The sequence below is a fragment of the Podarcis vaucheri genome (assembly GCF_965113315.1).
Source record: "Podarcis vaucheri genome assembly, chromosome: 5".
NCBI lineage: Eukaryota > Metazoa > Chordata > Lepidosauria > Squamata > Lacertidae > Podarcis > Podarcis vaucheri.
Window position 1 is genome coordinate 78,525,615 of NC_138763.1, and position 18,634 is coordinate 78,544,248.

The 18,634-nt window shown below is 43.9% G+C and overlaps 1 long non-coding RNA gene across 2 annotated transcripts; it reads left to right on the plus strand.

Moving 5' to 3' along the window:
- Nucleotides 1–2,744: 2,744 nt before the first annotated feature.
- Nucleotides 2,745–11,744, plus strand: LOC309532324. 2 transcript variants are annotated; one of them, XR_014219753.1, is made up of 3 exons: nt 2,745–3,359; nt 5,921–6,092; nt 11,530–11,744. It is a non-coding gene; the product is annotated as an uncharacterized lncRNA (long non-coding RNA). The 2 variants fall into 2 exon arrangements; XR_014219754.1 differs by having other exon boundaries at nt 2,745–3,237.
- Nucleotides 11,745–18,634: the final 6,890 nt, after the last annotated feature.

The window sequence follows — 18,634 nt, forward strand, 5'->3', positions numbered from 1 at the left end:
GAGTGAGAGGAAAGAGAGTGGCGGGAAGATAGTGGTATATCTAGGGTGAGAATTCAGGACTGATATCAAAGTCTGGGAAGTGAACTCACCAGAAGTGAACCCGCTGACAAAAGCTCACTGTCCTAATCCTCCACCATTGCATTAACTTTTTAAGATTTGGGGTGAGGAGTTGAAATCTAAAGAATTGCAAGTCTGGTCCATATATAATGTCTAAAAAGCCTTCCCAAAGCCTGTCCAGGAAGGCAATGATTTAGTGATGGGGATAGTGATTTAGCAAGGCCAAGAGACCTTCTGTCTGAAAAAGGCCCCCAAGCCCTGACCTAGATGTTGCTGAGCCAGACCTACAGCTTCTGTTTTGTAGGGGTCAGCTTTGCACTCAGCATAACAACTAGTTTAGTCCTGTGCTGATTTGCAATGGCAAACATAAAGAGAGAGGAAATGTAGGCTTTCATTGCAGATTACAGTTATTTAACAAATTATGCACACACAGAAGATAACAATCTAAAACGAGGAACAGGAGAAGCAGCACATTGCAAAAACTAGAAGACAAGAAAGCAAGAGGAGGGATTTCATTTCCGACCTAAAGTCACGATTTGCAAATCTGCATACGTGGGAGATAGGCAGAACATTAATATTATCAGTACAACCCCAACGAGAACTTTCATGCAAAAATAATTGTTTCTGCTCCACTCTCACCTATCCAGTTTGCCCTGTTTGGTTTATAATCATACTGCAGTTGTTCATGAGGTCAATAAGGAGTAATTTATATAACAGGAAAAAATGGATAAAATTCCTCTTCCCTCCCTCCCTCCCTGTACTGAGCTGAACACAGACTATGAGAGAACTGACAAAGTCCACCGGGAAATATTTTCCCTTATACAAGATTCAGCAACAACCCATAACATCTGGAAGCTTAAAGACATCAAACAAGACATTAAAATCAAAGTAACACACCATGTTTGAACTCTCTCTCCTTCTGAAATTCTATATGCTCAGGAAACCCATCAAAAGGAGAGACAGAAGCCTCATTCCCAGCAAGGTTGTAAACATGTGCCTGGGTTGTATTACCTTAGACGGCATGCATGAGGTCCTGTGACTGAGGTCCACACTCAAAACAAACAAACAAAATAATTCCTACACAAAGAGGCAGAGCATGCCAGGGAGAAAGGTTACAACTCCACAAGATCTACACCTCTCTTCCTCATCCTGATGCGCTCCAAATGCCCTGTGCTGTAGCTCCCATAATCTCTGTGCTAGCTGGGGCTGATGGACATTGCAGTCCAAAACACTTGAAGGTCACCAAGCTAGGAAGGGTGGTCCGGAGAGTGTTTCTTTAGCAGTGGTCACACAAATATGTCCTTCAAAGAGGCCAGAATAGCTCAATCTCTCAACGAGGCAGTAATCTTGTCTGTCACACCCAACTGATCAGCCCCTCACAACTCAATGTTAGAAGCAAGGCTCAAATAAATAAGTAGTAGGCTGAATATCTACATCTGGGTGGTTTGGGATCTACTGAGGGATCTCTGGATGATTAGCAGTAGATCAGATCCTGATGTTGATCTTTCTTTCCCCCCTTGTTCCTGAGGTAGGTCTTCCCTCACACCTTCTTTGCTGGCAGAGAGAGGGCACCATTTTGCGGTCCACCTCAGGTGTCAAAATGTCTTTAGCTGGCCCTGCAACCATACATAGGGTCGCACTTCATGTCTCCAAAAAGTCAGGCATGTTGCAGCACCATGCCAATTACATCTTTTTCTACCCAAATGCCTTGGATGTCCTCCATTCCTCTCCTACCCTACCTTTCCTTAACCTTCGGGAGGAATTAGTGCCATCATTACTGCTCTTCACTCTCCCTCCCTCTGTGGCTGGCTATCCTGGTGAGTGGCAAACAACCGAGGACAAGGCTTCTTGGCAGTGCACACCAGATCCTCGATAGTCTCAGCTACCCATTATTTCAACTTTTACCAGTTCTGGCCCCAAGGCAAGAGTGACAACGAGCTTAGCCAACTAAGACACCAGCTTTGGGGTTGCAGAACTAATGAGAGCATGAGTAACATAGAGGAGATTCATGCTCCCACATCCCACCCCTTCACTGCTTTCATTTACCTGCAAGCCCAAAGATAGCATCTCATTGGCTGTCTTCACTGCAACTCTCACCATAGGGTCTCACCACTGGGGCTGCACAGGGCCTGCAGGGCTGCATGGGGTCCTGACATTGCACCCTGACCCCAGTTCACTCTTAGCAGCATTTCCAAACCCCTCATGACTTTCCCCACAAGGCATGTCCATGTCCCCTTGTCCAGTTATGGAGGTAAGAATACACTTGAGTCTCTAATGGCTCAGCAAATCCACTAGGGAGAGAGGAATCACCCAGAGGAATTTCACCAGCCTTATTGAAACACTACTGATAATGGAAATGGTTTACAAAATATTTACAAACAAATTGTAAACAGATAAGGACATTGACAGGAATATTGTAATAACCCGCAGTTTTATAAGAGAATATATTTAAAGTGGATGAATAAAAGAATAAGTTAAGGTAATTTAGAATATGCAGGAAATGTAAAAAAAAAATATTGAAGGAACCACAGAAAGAGGAGGAAGGAAGTCGAGTTTTGAAATGTTAGAATGATTGTAAAACTATTGAAATGTATGCAACTGAAAATCATAAAAATAATAATAATAATAATAATAATAATAATAATAATAATAATAATAATGATGATGAAATGCTACTGATAATTCCTCGGAAAGAACCTTCCAGTTCACAGGCATTGTCCCTTGATATGAATTGTATGACAACTCAGTTACAGGCAGGCCATTTTCAGAGAAGGGGACTGTGTCGTTCGTACGGAGCTCCCGGTCGTCTCACGGACTATTGACCCGTACACCACTAATCCGCTGCCACCAACCAGGTCCTCCCTGGTAAATCACTTAGTCTCAATCAGGTTCTTAAGTTAACAAAGAAGAGTGTAGTTTATTGCAAATACAAATAAACTTTAACTGCATTCAAAACATTGTTACTCTTTACCTTCTTAGTCTTATTTTATCCTGTCTCTATCTCTTCTACCTCCCCTCACACAAGAACCCACTGCACTAACTGTCTCTCTATTTCCAACTGTCTGCCAACTGCTTTCCCAACTGCCTTTCCCAACCAACCAACCACCCAACCAACTAAAACCAACAAGCTACCCACTAACTAGCTAACTCAAACCCTAGGCTAAGCCCTTTTATAAACAGGTAGGCACCACCTCTGGCTTTTCTGTTGGTCTACCTATTAACCCTTTCTCTCCCCCTGTACAGACATTTTCAAAAGAACTGGCAAATGCCACAGGGACGAAGAACTTGCCTCCACCACAATGGTATTCCAAAATCCTGTCCTTTACTGTATCCTAAGGGAGTGAATGGCTGTCATACATTAATGTAGACAAAAGTTATGGGGTGCACAAGATCAGAGAGAGAGAAGCAGCTCTAAAGGGATTTTATTTTATTTGTTTAGAGATTGCTGGCGAAGGCTAGAGGGCTTCCACGGCTAATGTTGCTTTGAAAGTGACATTACTTTGCATCCCGGGCACAAGACGTGTGCTTCTTTGCATATTGCCTTCTCTCCATCTGCAAGCATAATATTACAGAACACCCACAAGTCCTTGGTAGAAAGGAAGCTGACTATTTAAAGCTGCCCAGGGACTTCCCACTGCTCAAAGGAGTGTGAAACAGTACATTTCACTCTCTGACCACAATACCCTTTGGCAAACAATGCAAACGGTTCCCAGGGCTTGATGAGAAATGCCCACCATCTAGATGCATTGCAATCTGAACAGCGCAGTGTGATTTTCATAGGGACTGTATAAAGGCTAAGTACAAGCATGCCTAACATTTTCCACATGGCCAACAGGCCACAGAAAAAGAAGCTTGGAATATCCAGCATTTTTCTGCACGCTGTCCTGTGTGGCGGATGTAAATGCTGACGTGTGTATTTTGACTCCTTCAAAAATATGTAGCATAATTCCAAGCACATATAATCATAGAATTGTTGAGTTGCAAGGCACCCTAAGGGTCATCTTGCCCAACCCCCTGCAATTCAGGGTCTGCACCTGTCCTATATGGGGATCAAACCTGCCACCTTGGTGTTATCAGCACCATGCTCTAAGTGAAGGCCTCGTAACTCCTGACCCCATGCTCTCCACAATCACATTGCCCAACCCCCCTCTTTCGTCCCTGTCTGCCATAGGTCTCATACACCTCTCTCACCACACAGTTGTCCTAATTCTCAACTCCACTCTAATGGCAAGTCCTACAATGACCCCTCAGGTTGCTTTCATCTGCCTGCTCTTTGTCTTCTCTCTCGCATGCCTCTAGGGGAAGAGTTTGGTCTTTCAAATCTCAGTGGCACGCTGTGCAAGGCGAAAATTTGGTGCCCCCAACTTGTCATCTTCTGTTCTGCTGAACTCACTATATCATTGCTGTGATGAAGTCCTGTGACACTCCCTAGGCTTGACGCCCAGTGCAGTGGAACTTGCGTGATGAAGCCCTGGGCCCTGCAGTTGCTTTAGATAATAAACACATGGACACGAATATATTAGGTTAATGGGATAAATAGGCCCCAACTTTATTGGTTACAGATGAGAGCGGTTTGGCTTAGGCATTGGGTGAAACCAGACTATATCCTGACTCCTGCCCGTCTGCAGGGAGTCTCACTAAGGGTAGGGTGAGCCCTATGAAATAAATCAAATTGGGGCGCCCCCAGGGTCCCCAATGGAGTCATGGCATGGCCCCAGCCCATGTCCAGGCTTCAGACAGGATCCACACCCCCAGATCCCATTAACAGGATACCCTTATTGAGGAGGAGCAGGCGGAGGCTACAACCTCCCCTCCCATAAACAAAGGCTTACCCAATGCCTAACCTTACAAAGTTGTGACAATAGCTACAAGGTAGGTGAAAACTAAATGGCTGGTGCCTATTTGCCAAGTGGAAGAATTCCTGCCTGGCCCCAACAATATGGCAGCTGACTTTAGTCCATAGCAAGGCCAAAATCATAGCAACGCATAAAAAGAGGGAGGGTGGGCTGGGAGATCTAGTGAGGAGGCGAAAGGAGGGTGCCCCCCAGCCACGCCACACTTTAGACAGCAAGTGGCCACACCCCCAGGGGCACCGGTTTGTCAGCCAGGGGCGTGACACAGCCAGGAATTCCTATGACATGGCTGGCATACCTCTGTCCGCTATCCGAGTCACTGGGAAGTCCCGGATGCCCCGGGGCAACACCGCCCACTGGGGAAGGTGAGCAGACCTGTTACAATGCCCTAAATCCATCTCTGATGCTTTCATAGTCTTTGTTTACATGTTCTGGAAATGGAGTGAAACAACACGTGTATGGTGGGGATGGATAGAATTGAGTGTGCTAGCTCTGCCCGCTATTCTCCTTACCCTGGGTGGTTATTTGAAGCAGGGAGCCTGCTCTTCTCATGGAGGCTCCCTTCTCAGTGTAGAACCCTAGACATGTGGTTGCCATAACAGTCAAGAGAAGAGTGATATTTATGAAAATCTGCCCGGTTACAGTCCTCCTCAGGGTTGCGCAGTACAGTTTGGGTTTCTTGTCTCTTTGGATGATGAAATTGTATTAGGGGAAGCAAGAGTTGTGTTGTCTTTCTCCAGCTTTCAAGTGCCAAGCTCACTATGAATACTTAATAAGTAATCAGTGCAAGTAAAGTGAGCAAGCTGAAGATTCAGGGATAACTTGCTTTTTACTTATTGCATGTGGCTTTGGCAGGCTTAGAGGTTATATTAAACTGCCCCAGTTTTTGCTGGAGAGGATTTCTAATAATAAAAAAGTCAACGCTTTTTAATAAGTTATAAACGCAAGAAGCAATGTTCTAGGAGAGGGGTGTAAGGAGCTTATCCATCTCTCTCCTTTGGCTTGCACAGTTTGCTGAGATGATGCCTCCGCTGGGGAAATGGAAGTTGGCAAGTGGACAGCATCCCATCTGATGATTGGTGGAGGACAGAGGCAAGAGATGGGTGACGGACTGGCTTAGAGAAATCGTGAGGGCATGAGAGGAAGGCCCCTTTCACTCGGATCAATCTTCCACCTGTAGGGGTAAAGAAATCTCTAAGTTTTGGTTTTTCATTTTTGCAGCCTTAAATTTGTTTCTCCACATTTCCACATCAGTTGGGGGGGGGCAGGGAGGAATTACATCTGCATGAAAATTTATCATGCTCATATTCATGTTTGTATGTGATTTTGCCTAATATGCCTTGCAAGGACTTTCCCTAATATAATGCATATCAATGTCTGTTTGTTTTAACCGATATATACATTTTTATACACCTTAAGCCTAGTATGTGCCTTTTTTCTTTTACACATTGCTTGGCTGGAAAATTGTATTGCGAACTTTGAAGAAATGTGCATTTTGATGGATTGCTGTCCTTTGTGTACGTATTGTTTCAGAAAGTGCTATTTAGGTATATTTGACTTTAAATGTGACTGATCCTAACTCCTCCATATCTACCCGGAGGTCCTCCAGTGGATTTTGTTAAGGATGAATTTAATTCAGTGCCTGCCCTTTCCATCCTTCCATGAAGAAACCACCCAAGCAAATTATGTTTGCCAATTGGTTTCATACCTTCTGCCAAAAAGCACTTCAGCAGTCATTCAGGGATCTATGCCAGGTGCTTTTTCTTAGCTTTGCTTGTCCACCTTAGTGAATTCATCCATAGCAAATGAACAGCAATTGATGGAAAGATCAATTGGAGTAGGAGGGATACTCTTGTTAGAGTAATTCTCTAATGTCACATTGTGCAGTCCTTCAGAATATTGCCTCCATTGTAGAAATGATTCATTCGCATTCAGTACTCGGCCAGCATCTCTTCCACTCACCTTTGCCTCTTCCTGTTTGTTTGTTTTTTAATGCTTGATTCTTTTTATCTTTCACTTTATTTAGCCAATTTCTTTAAATCACTTTTATAACAGCATACAAGCGTGTAAAAAGGAAACGGCAACATAAAATGAATTAAAACATAAACATGAAAACTCACTGACTCAGAAATTCCCACAAAATTATACGGAAGGTGTGAGGGATTTATGCCATTTGGTTATACAATGACCCCAGCAAGGGGAGAATTTATGGCACTACGGATCTTGTAAAAGTTCTGGGCTCAAATTTCCTCTCTGGGAGAAATGAAATCAAGAGGACCTTGGAAGAGGCAGGGGGTGGATGGAATAGTGCGAGGGCAAACTGCTTCAACAATACCTTTTCCTCATCCCATGTTTCATCACCCAAAATGCTTCCTCAGCCGTTCTGTAATGGAGCACAGTAACTACATCAGCTTTGCCCTTCACACTGTTGTTCCTGTTGCTCTGTACAAGTTGGAACAAGATGGTGTGGTGTGGGGAGTCTTTCAGGGTTCTGAAATATGAGGGAGGTCTCCTCGAGTATAGAAGACTCCCCACTTCGCACAAATCCACTCACCCTCTCTGGTGGGTGCGCTTGCGGGCTGGCATGACCCCATGCGCCGTGATCTGACATGGGAAGTCCCAGGAACTCTTTCCCAAGCAGCAAAAGAAGCCTTTGGGCTGAGCTTGCTGTGTGGATAATCGGCTAATCAGTGAATCGCGAACAAGAATGGGCCACCGTGGTGTGTGTGTGTGTGTGTGTGCGCGCGCGCTTAGCCCATCTCTCCAGTAAATTACATATACTGTATATATTGTTGTGGAGGGGGGTGACTAAAAATCAGTCCTCCTGTCAGGGAAATATCTCCTCACTCACCAAGTGTAAGATATTCTGCCTTCTCCTTCTTTAGCAGAGTTTCTCTTCTCATCCAGTGAAGTAAGCAGCTCACATATATCTTTGAAACAAAGCTTTAATAGTAGAAAAATGTAACATGGTTACATACTGACAGAGAGAAACGGAACAACTCGAGGCAAGTGACAGTTAGCCTCTTAACTGACAAGCTGAAAGGAGGGGCCAATTCTAGAGTACAGCATAAAAGCCCCACCCACTAGAGGCCAGGTATTCTATCAATCAAATTAGGCATCAATGCTTTGCCTACACATATTAAATCTACATAGGCATGTGGCTTGCTCTGCAACCAATTTTTTTGTTGGACCTCCCACACTCCCACCCTTTATATATTGCATTTGTTGTCAATAAAGTTGCGGCTTGATTTCACCCAAATTTTGGTTGTCAAGTCTCTGTCTTGGTATTGGGATGGACTGAAGAGTAGGGGGGGGGGGGTGCCTGGCCACGCAATTGCCCTCCAACTGTGGAAGGTGAACTGGGGCAGGGGCAGTGCTAGCACTGGTCACTGCTGTCCCAAATCTGTCCACTTTCTCATTTTTCCCTGTCTTCTTGTTCTCCACCTCAATTTGAAAATGAAAATGATGAAATCCCTCAGCATTGCAGCTCAAAGTTCTCCTAATGTACACATTTTTGTATGCTATTTCCCCTAGTATGCATGTTTTTGCAAATTAATGTTCATTAATAGAATGCATTTTTGCATGTCATTTTCACTAAGATGTGCATTTCAGTGCACTCTTTCCCCTAATATAAGCATTTCTGAACACAGGATGTGGCTGGAGAACTGCGCTACAAATTTGGAGATGTGCGAATTGTGTCTTTCAGTTTGTGTATTGTCTTGTAAAGTTTGAATTAAACAGAGTCACCTTTAAATGAGAACTGAACTGAATTTCTCCACCTATCCCTACTGCTGCTCTCCCTTGAATGTTAATGTACACAGAAAAACCAGGAGAAAGTTCATGTTCCCAGGATTCTGTCAACTCTTCTGGACCTCTTTCCAAGTTCCTTTTGACCCTGAGACATGTTCACCATCATCTCATTTTCATATGTAGTAGGAGCATTCACACGTTAAATTCAATGAGAGTACAATCTGTAAACTATCTAGTGGAGATGTACACTCCCAGAGTTATTCAAATGTAACTTTCAGTGAGTGAAAACTCTGTGGGTGGATCTTCCGTGCTGAATTGGGGGTGCTTATATTCATTTGAAGGGGGTTTTATTTTACTTTTTAAATCCCTGTCTTCCGAGCCATTCCTTACACACCCTTGATCATTAGCACTTCCTTTTTCTTCCCTTGGCTTCTTGCTCTATCATTTACCCACCTGAAAACAACCTACCTGCCAAATAACAAATAACAAAAAACTTCTTTTTAAAAAAGAAGTCACCTTAGCATGTGTTGGTTGGCTTGTATTATTAAATTTTGCATCTGGCAAACAGATGTGAAATCTAACCAGGAAAGCTATTTTTTTCCCTTGCAATTAACATCCAACGAGTATTTAGCACAAAATATATGTTTGAATATCACAAAATCTCATTTAGGTAAACGTTTTATCTGTCAGACAGAGGGAAAGACAGAGAAACCACTCGGGGCTGACTGTTGCAAGGCATGATATGCGGGGGGATCGATTTTGCTCAATAGGAAATACAGAAACTGTACTGTATATTTCAAAACTGTAACCAGGGAGCAGTGGCTCCAAGCCTCCAAACGATGGTAGTTTTTGCAAAGATTTTGAGCTTTGCAATTTAGTGATGAATACGTCAAAGAACAGCTCTTTCAACTTTGCTGTGAAACCTTCCTCCATGAAGTTCACTCAAATAAAGGCATAGATGGCTTCAGAAAGGAGGCAAGTCTACAGCACCCTCAACTGATACCCACAGGTGTCCTACAAAGGCAGCAGCAGGAGCAGTGGCAAGAGGGAAGATTAACATAAGGTTACCAGACGTCCCTGTTTCCCGGGGTACAGTCCCCGGATTTACAAATCAGCCCCCATACAAAATCCATTGAAGTTGAAAAGTGTCCCCGGATTCATCGAAAAAGATCTGGTAAGGTAACCTTAGATTAACACCTCTCTCTCTCTCACACACACACACAACACACACACCGCAGTATCTCTTAGCTGCCCCACTACTGTGTTTAATTGCATTTTATTCTTGTATTTTAATCATAAGTTGCAAGCTACCTTAGAGATCATTTGATTGAGAGATGTAATTCTTTAAAATAAATAAGCATCCCTAGCCATAGGGTTACCACCTTTCACTTGGCCGATCATCGGCAATTCAGAAACTTTTTGCATCAGTAAGAAAAGAATGAAAACTTCTGGCAGCCATGTATCAAGATAATCTTGTAACTTTAAAAAACAAACCAAAAACAACCATTTAAATATACAGTTAGAAAACAAGTCACTGGGGCCAACACAGCAATTTCTGAGTAAGCAGACAAAATAATGTCACATATTATATTTCTTCAGTCTGCTGTTTTAATACTGTACTAGCTATTCTTTGCTGCTGCCTAATCCTTAAGAGGATCAATAAAAATGCCAAGTCAGGAGTCTAGAGGAGCTGGAGCATAGATTCAGAAAGAGGAATACAAGAGGAATACACAGGCCAACAGGCAGAGGATACTTTGAGTGTAACTGGGCAGCTCCCTCAAAATCAGAATCTGGTTGCAGTCTGCCCGCCAGGTCAGGAGGAAACCAATGAGCTGACTGACTGAGAAAGTGCGCTCTCTCTCTCTCTCTCTCTCTCTCTCTCTCTCTCTCTCTCTCTCTCTTTGTGTGTGTGTGGAGAGAGAGAGAGAGAGAGAGAAAGAGAGTCATGTTGTGAGTGTGGAGAATGATGCCACAACTTTGCAATTGGAACTACCCCAGATCTCCTCACAGCCTCTGTCCACACACACACACACACACACACACACACACACACACATAATGTGTTGTAGTAATGCCTTTACTTACATCACATCCATTGTTATTTAAATAGTTTTCTTATATCCTCCTTTGGTGGGGCTGCACACTGATAACACTGCTTCCTGGTGTTGTGTTAGTCTATTGCAGCAAACATCAAAAACCCCCTTAAATGTGATTAAATGCAAAGGTGTGTGTTAAGAGTATAAGATTTTGTGTGTGTTTTTAAGGAACAGGTTTCCTCGCCAACTCCCTCCCCACAATGTTTTAAGGAGAGCACACACATTAGTTGCTTTTAGCAGTAGTAATGACCTGCAATTCATGTTAAAATAACAAAGGTTTTCATCATAAATAACCCATCAATCCCTTGGCAACCGCCCCATGAATTTTTCATGAGCTTGTCCCTTCCATTTTCACTGTTGACTCTAATCTATTTATTCTACAATATCGTTAGCATTTTCTGCCTTTGTTTCTCCCCACCCTTCACTGCATCAATGAACATTTTTATGTTCCCAGGTGACACTTAAGTTTCTTTGCCCCACTCCCTCAGCACTGCCACAGCGGCGCACTTTTTACCTAGTTAACAAGCACAGCACTCTAAAAATTAAACTTGGCAACACTTCTTGGGGTCCAACAGCTTTCTAAATCACTGCAGACACCTGCCGCAGGGAAAATATTAGAGACTGTTCTCCCTATAATAAAACAGCTTCACAGTGCCACATCATTTAAGGGAACTACTCACCCATTTTCACCCCTTGTACAATTTTGCCAAGAAAACACAGCTTCCTCGGCTAATGGTTCAATAGTGATGCCACATTTGTTTGCTTGATTCCAGCCTGTTGGACCAGCTGTGGGGAAATATTGCTGCAGCAAGGAGGCAGCGACACCTTGGGCAATGGCTGTACTTCAGAAAAGTCAAATCGAATGCCAGAGATGAGAGCTAGAAGGCGAACATCAACCTTGCTAGTTGCTATGTACATGCTTTAAAGCATAAAGTGAAATTGATGTGCAACAAAACCTCCAATGAAAAAAATTCCCATTAACTCTAAATTGTGTGTGTGTGTGTGTGTGTGTAAACTCCAGAGGCCCAATATTTCCACCCTAATGGATGACTTTACACAGCTAAAGGGCTCAATTTGAATCAGAGCTCAGAAATGTATTACCCAGAGAAGTTTATTTGAATCACCCTGTTCTTCTTGACAGATGTTACTAAAGTGAGTGGCATGGGATTCAGATAAGCAAATGTAGCCCCCATGCCATTCCAGTAATATATGAATCACCCCATAGCCTCCTTGTGGACTGCCCTCTGTGGGGTGGGTGGTCCATACAACAAGTCATTTGATATATCCCATCTTGCCATGATGACCACATTTTCTGCAGCCACAGCAGTGATGCTCTAAATGTTCCCACAGCAAACATATAAAGTCTGAGGGGTGTGCATACTTTTCTCAATATATGGGGCCACCATATGGGTTGGCTGCAGCTCTAGCTGATATCCAATCCAGCATATGTTTCGACACAACCATCTATCCTTTGCAACATATGCTTTTGTGGTGGGGCATTGTGGTGAATTGCAGCAGCATAGACCTCATAGCTCCTAGCCCTAATGGTTATATAATACCTCTTATACTGGACAGGGAACATAGGCATCATGGCCAGGAGGCGTTTATGGCCTTGCCGTCCATGATTTTGTCTAATCCTCTTTTAAGGACATCTAAGTTGGTGGATATCACTACTTCTTGAGGGAGTGGATGTCATCATTTCAGGGTCAAATGACAGCTACCACCGACAGAAACATCACCATCACTACTGGTGGAGTTTTCTGTAAGCATTGTGGGACCTTCTGTGGTGGACAGGGCCTCCCCACCAGCAGGGCAATTCGTGGTTGGTGGAGAGGCAACCTATTCAATCCTATCTCCCTCCAGCTAGCAGTTCTGAAGGCTTGGGATTGCTCCATATATACTGTATCCAGAATCTGAAAGTTGCACCAAATTGTGGCTTTATAAATATGCAAGTTTTTAACATGTGAGTTTAATTGATTAATTAATAAATTACTGAGTTAGAGTCAAGTGATTGATCAACCAACATGATTTAATTATTTGACAACCCCCCAAATTAAATACACTAATTAAACAAAAGAAAAACACAGAGTCAATCCAGCCTGTGTGCCTCTCCTGAATAGCAGATGGGCACAATTATTGCTTCTTTGAAGAGGGCTACATCATGAACCATAGCTCTGACAGCTGGACCAGAAAGGTGAGCCATGAACATGGCAGTAGGGATGCTTGTGGAATTTTAAGCTTTGTGAATTCCAATACAAACTGACCTGATCCACACTATCCCTGGCTTTAGCACTTCCAGTTTTCAGATCAAATATGTATCAGAATGTAAGTCACAAGTACATATTTTCAGAGAGAGAGATCTGTTTAGATATGCAATTTTGAGAGAAACCACAAATAGACATTTGAGTGCAAATCTTCATGCAGATCTCTCTCTCTCTCTTTTTAAAAGCATATTATTGTGGAAACTGAATCAGCTTATAAGTGAATGCATACAAAAGTGATATGGAATGGAAAGAAGACTAATTTGTGCTTTGCTACGTAACATCCAATTTCCATACATGGTATAATATCCAGCTAAGGTTACATCGGGACGCGGGTGGCACTCTGGGTTAAACCACAGAGCCTAGGACTTGCCAATCAGAAGGTCGGCGGTTCAAATCCCCGCGACGGGGTGAGCTCCCGTTGCTCGGTCCCAGCTCCTGCCAACCTAGCAGTTCGAAAGCACGTCAAAGTGCAAGTAGATAAATAGGTACCGCTCCAGCGGGAAGGTAAACGGCTTTTCCGTGCGCTGCTCTGGCGCACCAGAAGCAGCTCAGTCATGCTTGCCACATGACCCGGGCGCTGTCCACCGGCTCCCTCGGCCAATAAAGCATGATGAGTGCCACAACCCCAGAGTCGGTCACGACTGGACCTAAAGGTCAGGGGTCCCTTTATCTTTACTTAAGGTTACATCATCTGAACTCATAGTAGTGCTGGCCGAGACCATTCATCACACTATTTTTCATACAACAAATATTGGATTAATCATCAGGAGTAATCAAATTTGAAGAATTTTTGCTTTACTTCAAATGCAAGATGGCATGAGCCCTCATCCTTTCTTTTAAGAACAAAAATACAAGAATATAGGAAGCTGCCTTATACTGAATTAAGCCATTGGTCTATCTAGCTCAGTATAGTCTACACTACAGGATGAGGCTCTCTGTTCCATGGGCCCATCTTATCCTGCCAGGCCATTTTCCCCAAACTATGCCCACCTTCACTGACTTTATTCATCAAAGCTATGCATGTAAAGACAACAATAGCCCAAAGTACTTCAGAATGGACCAATGATCAACTTGCTTCTCAACTATGCTATGCACAGTTAAAGTCTATTGTGGCAATGTTGGTAATTGACTGACACTGTCCTCTTCCCTTACAACTCTTTTAAATTACCTTGAAGCTTATTTCCGCCTAGCCCTGTGGAATATTAATCACCACTTCATTAGATTCACTGAAAGGGGAAGTTGGGAATTTACAAAAGCAATTTCTAATTGCACTTTTGAGTCACAGTGAGATTGAAATGGGGGAGGGGTTTGCTCATGAACAAACTCTACTATTAATTAGCATCAATGGTAACTTAGAAGAGGGGGGAAACATGTGTCAGCAATAACTTTTCCTATGAGGATCTCAAGCAAAGTACCATAGAAGCAACTATCTGAACTTGCTTTAATTGCAAAACAAATGGAATGGAATGGAATGGAATTAGTTGGAATGTGGCTCCTTCTGTCTCCTTCTGTCCTGGCCCATCCCAGTTAAGGAGGGCATGTGTCTGTATGCAACTACAGCTACAAGAACCTATTTACCCAAAAATGGAAAGAAGATGTCCTGACAAAAAAAACTAATGGACTATGCAGAAATGTGTCTTGATTTCTTATTCTTCTGCTAAGCTTCACCGAGACACAACTTTTATATATATATAAAGGAATGGAAATGGTTTATTGAATATTTACAAATAAGCTGTAAACAGATCAAGACATTGGCAGGATTATTGTTAAAACCTGCAGTTTCAAAAATAAATATGAGAACAGACAATTAAAAGAATGTTAAGATAATTTGGAGTATGCAGAGAATGTGAAAATAAATATAAGGAACCAAAGAAAGAGGGGGAAGGAAGTCAAGGTTCAAAATGTTAGAATTATTGTTGAACTATAGCTGTAATGTATATACATTACACACACACACACACACACATGCATGTGTCTGATAGTTAAGTATTTATTGACAAAACAAGCACTTACAGCAACTCCTATGGTACTCTGGATGCACAAGCACTCACACACCTCTAGCCACTGAGCAACTCTCCCCCAATGTCTGTGGAGCACAGCCCTCTGCTGATTTAAATGCTCTTCCCTGACAAGCTGCACACCTACAACCTGAGACTTCTCCTGCACAGATGTTGTCACTGCTCTTCCTGGTTTCTGGTTCTAGGAGACAGCGGGGCAGAGAAAGATGTCCTGTTTGCTGCCTGAACTCACTCTTCTTCTGCCACATCCTGTGTGCTTTCCTCCATTTTGGACTGCCCTAAGTCTCCCTCCTTTCCTTGCCCTGGCTCCTGCCTTGTGGACAGCATCAAACCCCATAAATTGTAGGTTCCCTTTCCTGGGTCACTCCCTTGGCCCCACTGCACCCTGCACCTTCTATGCTTTGCATCTTCCCCCAACCTTTTCCCCTCTTACCCTCCTTCTCTCCCTGTCAGATCTCCCTGTTTGAACAAGCTCTCAATGTTCTACAGTTGAATCTGTGGCCTGTCTCCACTGAACAGTATTGATGAGTTATTACAGTAAGACCTTTTCCTTGTGATACTCATATCTTGAAAATGAAAGCTCCTTCTCTATACCCAACCCATTCAAATTAGCAACATGCAACAGTCTTTGTGGTGAAAATTCTATTCTATTCTCCTTTTTCAGTAAATAAGTATCCTCCTACCATTTTGTAGTGTTTGATTCAGTCATTTTAAAAAGCTAGAGCACCCTAACCTTCTGCCTTGAAATTCACTAGAAAAAGTCACATTGGTTTCATTTTTCATCTGACAGACAGCACCTCGGACATTGGATTTCAAATTAGTCTATTTTGCTCTTATGTGAAGAAACCTAGAATAAATCAGTTTCACTTGTTGAAAATAGCTGGCAGGGAAAGTACATTTCATTTAACTCTCACATGATTATTACCACCATGGGGAGAATAGGAAACCAACACTGTTGTTATCAACAGTATTTAGAGATGGGGAAGGGCCATAGCTCAGTGGCAGAACAGCTGCTTTGCATGCAGAAGGTCTTGGGATCAATCCCTGGCACCTCCAGGTAAGGCTTGGAAAGATCCTCTGTCTGAAAGTCTGAAAAGTCAGTGCTGACAATCCTGACTTACAGTAGATGGACTAATGGCTCACCATAAGGCAGCTTGCTATGTTTCTTTGTAAGGAAAATATGATAGTGAGTCAAGACCATTGGCCCATCTTGCCAAATAACATCTCATCTGACTGGTACAGGATAATTTGTAAAAGGAGAGATGCCATTTCTCAAGACAAGATCAGCTCATACCATTTGGAAGACCTTCCTTTCCCATAACGCCAACTTCATTCACACAGCTGATTCCATGAGAAATTAGCTTTGGGAATCCTGCAAATATTAACAATGAGTCACCAGTATATACAGTCAGTGAGCCTTGGATGACACAATGTGGACACAAGGAATGTTATCTTTCTCACTTTTGGATGGGCAGTAGCTACTGAAAGGTTCACTGGCCAGTTTCTCTCACCTTTATGTGGGCTTCATGACCATGAAGTCCACAAAAGTCAGCATCAGCATGAGTTCACAATGGCCAGTCTTTGTCCTTCAGTTGGGCATCAGCAACATGAGGTCATAATGGAAGTCTCTCCTTCAGTTAGCAGCAACAACTGAGGTCACAATGGCCAGTCTCCCTCCTTTTGGCAGGCAGCATCAACATGAGGTCACAATGGCCTTGCCTATTCTTCAGGTGGACAGCATCAGAATGAGGTCACAACTGACACAACTGTCAGCGGCTCCCAGCTGGTTGCCCAGGAAGTATAAAGACAAGGAAAGGTTTCTTACCATCCTTTTTTTTATTTCAATATTTACAAAGACAGGCTATAGAACCCAGCCTCTTGGATAATGGCAAGTGAATCTCCTCTCCCCATCTCTCCCACTTTCTCATTTGTCACCTATGGGTGCTACTATGTGCCCTCTGTCTTTGAGCTCTTTCCTCTCCTATTTTTAAGGCTCGCCGAGTTCTGGGAGATGGAAGGTCTGGGATGCTTTCTAATACACTGTGTAAGCCAGTGGCCACTCCGGTTCTGCCTCCTCCTCTCCCATTATTTCCCAACTTCCCCCCTCATCTGCCTCTGAGCTGTGACCTCCCTCAAACCCCTGTTGTAAATCTATACTGTCTTCCTCTTCCTCCTCCCTGGAAGGGTCAAGATGGGGTGACGGTCTCCACCATTCATCCTCTGCCCAGTCCCTGACACACACTCCCTCTCTCTCCTTCCAGCAGGCTAATCATCACCACCAGTTGGCACTGGGGCCCAACCCTGTTTCTCTCTCACACACACATATATATGCTGGAGCAGAAACACGTGGTCACAACCTCTCATTGAGGAGGAAAAAGAGCGGGATAATCGGTTGGTTGGGGTGGCAATCCCTTTCCCAAACTCGAATGCATCTTCTGACTGAAGCTGTGGCTCCGGGTTCCGCCACCGCCGCCTCGGTGTCTGTGGTTTCCCACGTCTTCGTGACCTGCGAGGGCTGCTTCTGCTTCGCCACTGAGTACCAGAGGCAGCAGCTGCCCTTGCCTTATAAGCAGCTCACTTGCTTCTCCAGGAGTCAGTTTCTGAAACCACCGGTCCTAAGACGGGCAGGGCACAGAGGCTGCTGTGGTGCCATGAAGAAGGGGAGGCCACTGTGTATAAAAAGGACACATTGGAAGTTGTGTGAGGGAAAGATTCAGCCTGGGAGCTGGCGCATCCTGGGTGGGACTGGAGCCCAGACAAAGGCCTCTTGTCTCAGAGGAACTGCTGTATGCACGGCTGTGGCTGCTGCCAAAGGGGAAAAGGCCCTGGAGAGAGGAGAAAGGCAGACAGAGCAGTCCTGGAAGTGTATCTCTGCTGCTTCCTTAGTTATCCCCAGGACGATTGTGTGGATCTGCTACCGCTGGCTGAGTTTGCCTACAATGCCTGCTGTGCTTCTGTGGGACATAGACTATGTTATGCAATCTTGGGATTCCCTCCACGTGGCTCCCCTGCAAGTCCTATGCATGAGAGCAGAAAGGAGATGCTCTTGGCCTGAAGTGGGTGGGCCAAGCTTTCTTTGGGAGCAATGTCAGGGCTGGGGCATTGGGCATCCATTCCTCCACATCTGCCAGGAGGATACCAAGTCCTTCTTCCTTCACAGGGCCACGCTTCAAGAGAATGGTCTCTGATGCCGTTTCCCAAGCTGACGGACAAGAGCCAAACTCCGTCATCTGTGGCATTCCAATATTGCCTTTCTGCATTGACTCCCAAAATATGTATGAGCGTGAAAGAGCTATGAGGAGCACCAGCTTCCTGCTCAAGCACGTCTCTCAACATTTGAACTTTGATGTAAGTAAGCAGGTCTCAAGGTGACTTCTGGACCAAGGCTTAACACTGCAAATTCAGATCCCCCCCCCAAGGCCACGCTCCCAGAGAATGGTATTTGTCGCCACTTCCCAAGCTGATGGACAAGAGCCAAACTCCATCACCCGTGGCATTTCAGTCCATCCTTTCTGGATTGTAAAGTCCTTCCAAGTCACTGAAGGAATCCATGCTACTCAGTGCCTTGCATGTCTTCAGGGATGTCCCGGTTGTTG